Below are 4275 nucleotides of genomic sequence, written 5' to 3' on the forward strand. Positions count from 1 at the left end.
CTTCTTCTGATATTTATCCAATAGTTCAGCGAAGGTGATTTTTGATCTCTTACACTTGTGCTTATTTCGGCCTTTGTTTTCCTTTGGTTTGCTTTCATCGATCACTAGATTTTCTTGCTGCCCCCAGTCCTTGGCGTCTCCATTATAGCTTCGATGGAATTGTCACCCTCAATATTATGTACATTATGCTCTTCAACAACTTCTTTACTTTAAAGCTTGATCCCATCACCTGCAGTTTTTACCTTCTCTTTAAATGGATCGGCTTGAAGTAGCCAATGCAAAAACTTTTTGCCATCGGGACCAATCAGAATAGACTGGTCATCTCTGGGTGTTTCAACAAACTTCAATCGTCCCTTTTCAATGGCCGATTTAACTATTTGATTAAACATGTTGCAATCCTCAAAATTATGCTTGGACAAATCATGCAACTTACTATACATTCGTCCTTGGATTGATGGCTTAACATGGTGATCAAGAATTGTCATGTAATTATTTTTCAGCAACAAATCAAATATTTGATCACACATGCTTGAATTGAAGGTATACTTGTTGTTTTCTAGCCGATCTTGATGTTTGAACGGCTGTGAAGATAAGCAAACGAATGGTTCAGATTTAGAATCTTCCCATTCGGCTATACATTGTGTTTTCCACTCTATCTCCCATGTCTTTGGATAAGATATTATATTAGCATCGGATTTCTGAAAAGAAATTAACCTTGGCTTTAAACTTCCGATAAGAAAATATTTAGAACACACACGTCTCATTTGAGACAAAGTGCAAGCCAAGTAAGAAATAAGCAAAGCTACCCAACTAGATATGAACTTTAGATAAAGCAAAGGGGAAAGCTTTGGCCACTACAATAAGTCATTATCAGTCTTTATAAATGGTGCAATGGGTTGACTGATATAGTCTATAACAATTTTGTTGCTAACAAGTAAATTACCCTTCTTCATTGGTCTTTCAAAATTACTTATGAGAATTTTTCTTATAGAAGCATCGACAATAAAGTTGCGACCAAATCGGAAGATAGGCAAGTCACTTGCTAGACATACCTCTTCAATTACGTTGGGAGAGCATGATGGTTGTATCACTTGAATAATACTTTGTTCCACTTTTGAATGACTCTCCAATGCCTTGGCATCCTCTTTTTCTTTGATAGATTCGGTACACATACTATATGATTCGGCTTTTTTAATAACCGAATTAACTTTGTTATCCGAATCACCACTCTTTCTTTCTTTGATTCGCAAGGTTGCTTGTTCTTGTCTAAATTCAGCAAACATTGCAGCTAGTCTATCTTTAAGCTTTTTTCGACCAATTTCAGCTCAATCTTCATCGGATTGCCCCCCAATACTTTGAGACGCTTTCAGTAATGGTGTGTTGCCGAAATTCTGTAATTGTGCAGGGGTAACATGATATGCTACGTTACTAGGTTAAGACACAGGCGCTCTGGTAGAATTCTCACTTATTCGGCCATGAGCATGAAGGTGCGGAGCCGAATCACGAATATCTACAATTGCGTATGGTGCCGAAAAATTCGTAGCATGAGGTGTAGCATATGATGTTTGAGGGTAATTGGCCGAATAACTAGTAGTGGCATGGCCAATTCCGCTATCCACCGGCATGTTTGGATTAACATACTGCAAGCTATTTGCCGATGAATAAAAAGTTGAAACACTTTGTTGCATACTATTGGAAGTTCCTACATGGGGTGTCTCAACATGATTAACCGAACTCATCATGTTGTTCATCGGCATATAGATTTGTGGGGTTGCCGATGCATGGGAGTTGGGATACATATGTTGCATGTTGCTAAAATTATATGAAGTTGAAGCATGAAGATTATTCTGAATCGGCTGTTGCACATAATTAGATGCATGATTGATAAAACTAGGGCTAGCCGATACAATATGCTCATTAGACGATCTAGCAACAACATATGTATTATTTGCATCTACATAAGTGAATTGGGTATTCATGTTACCTTTGTAGATTGCAAACCCTAGATGACGATCTCTTCGTAGCAAGAACGGGCTGGAGACCGTTCAAAGCTTCGTCCCCAGCGGAGTCGCCAAAAAGTGTGTTCGCACACGAACACGTCACCATGTACCCTCGACGTCGAGGGTGATGAACCGCAGCTCACGTCGAAGGAGACCCGCCGGAAGCGCGGTACGCAGGACAATCCGGCGGGCGCTTTTGTAGACCCGAAACCCCACACGCCTGGGAGGGACCCCGTCAGGGCGCGCGGCGGCTATGGGTTGCCCTAGGTCGACCTGATCGCCCCTAGGGCCTCGTGGATCGCCGCCCTGCTACTAGAAGAACGAACGAAGAACGAGGAAGAAGAAGAACAAGGGAGAGAGATAAAGGTAAAGGTAAAAGATGATAGATTGATTGTTCGATTGTGTGTTGTTATTCAATCGGCCATCGCCTCTTACATATATATGAGGCGGCTGGACTTTCCGTACAAGAAAAGGACTCAAATCCCGTCCAAAACATCAAAAGATAACCTAACTCGGACTACGAGGGCCGGAACTTCCGGTCAGCCCGGAACTTCCGGGCTAAAATTACGTCAAGTTGCCCACTTGCACAGCTCCTGCAGGTTGCATATGGCTTCGGATCGCGATGGTCCCAAAAGCAAAGTTGTAGATCTTGCAATGTAGAAAAATTCCATAGTTCACCACTTTTTCATCCGAGGTCATGTTGATGTCGAAACTGGCCTCGCAAATCTGCAAATACTGTTAAAATTCCAGTTTTCGGGGTGCACCGCGTGCAAACTTTCGGTTTAGCCCGGAACCTCCCCGGAAGTTTTTCCCGGAACTTCCAGGGCAGATTTATGCAGAACACTATTTTGGCTCTAACTTTTGCATACGAACTCCGATTTAGACGTTTCTTATATGAAAATCGATCGTTTTGACGAGACGAAGACAATATGTGTAGAAACGTTTCTCATATGAGGCCATCTTGGGGGCGTAATCAGCCGAATAGTGTTCTGAATACAAACTCTCAGTGCTTCAAACACAACTTCGGCCTTAGAGATGCGATCGGATGGCTATGGCCCAAATATCAAAGTTTCTCCTTTTGATGATACGGAATTTCTCACTTTGAGCACTTTTCCATTTGAGGCCATCTTAATTAAGTTCTTGACCGTGCCAAAATCTGGTGTCAATAGAGAGGAGATGGTGCTGGTGAATATGTTGATGGAGATTGACCCCCTCCAGATGAGAGGATCGTTGGTGATGACGTTGGTGATGATTTCTCCCTCCCTGAGGGAAGTGTCCCCAGCAGAACTGCTCCGCCAGAGACCTAGATTGGTTCTGCCAAGGTTCCGCCTCGTGGCGACGGAGTTTCGTCCTGTAAGCTTGCCCACGATTTTTTTCCAGGGTAAATGCCCTCATATAGCAGAAGATGGACACCGGGGGGCCCAGGAGACAGGGGGTGTGCCCAGTAGGGGGGGCGGGCGCCCCCCGCCCTCCTGGACAGGGTGTGGGCCCCCTGGTGTACTTGTTTCGCTCAATAATTCTTAATAAATCCAAAAAATATGTTTCGTGGAGTTTCAGGACTTTTGGAGTAGTGCATAATAGGTTTCCAATGGTTTGCTCCTTTTCCAGCCAGAATTCCAGCTGCCGGCATCCCCCCTCTTCATGGTAAACCTTGTAAAATAAGAGAGAATAGCCATAAGTATTGAGATATAATGTGTAATAACAACCCATAATGCAATAAATATTGATATAAAAGCATGATACAAAAAGGACGTATCAGGCCACACCATGGAGCCCCAAGACGGGCATCTACGCATGCCATAACACATCCACATATGCATCAGGACCCGTGCGATGTTTCGGTGGAATAGCTACACCCAGAAGGCCACCCCGAGTCCTAGTTGACCGATAGATCTAGCCATTTGACTTTCGCTGAACGGGATTTGAACGGTGGACTCCTCCACCTGGTTGCGATAGGTCAACCCATATCAACATCCCCGAACACGGTCTGGACCCAACCCAACACTAGATTCCCTCTAGTTCCATCGCACCCGCACCATCCCCCCCTCTAATTGACGGTGGCACTACCTTCGATGGAGGGGGGCACACCACGGAGCCGCAAGACAGGCGTCTAGGCATGCCGGAACACTTTCACATATGCATCGGGACCCGTGCAATATTTTGGTGGCATAGCTACACCGTGAAGGCCACCCCGAATCCCAGTTGACAAGTAGATCTAGCCCTTTGAGTTTGCAGGACGGGCTTTGACCGGTGGACTCTTCCACCTGGTTGTGAT

At 44.4% G+C, this 4275-nt stretch overlaps 1 long non-coding RNA gene across 1 annotated transcript in view; it reads right to left on the reverse strand.

Moving 5' to 3' along the window:
* Window positions 1–1493: 1493 nt before the first annotated feature.
* LOC119311296 overlaps window positions 1494–4275 on the reverse strand; it is a 6347-nt gene continuing 3565 nt past the window's right edge. Inside the window, exon 3 of the long non-coding RNA XR_005150964.1 lies at window positions 1494–1611. This is a non-coding gene — a long non-coding RNA (uncharacterized LOC119311296). The remainder of the gene's footprint in view (window positions 1612–4275) is intronic.

The sequence above is a fragment of the Triticum dicoccoides genome, chromosome 5B (assembly GCF_002162155.2).
Source record: "Triticum dicoccoides isolate Atlit2015 ecotype Zavitan chromosome 5B, WEW_v2.0, whole genome shotgun sequence".
Lineage (NCBI taxonomy): Eukaryota > Viridiplantae > Streptophyta > Magnoliopsida > Poales > Poaceae > Triticum > Triticum dicoccoides.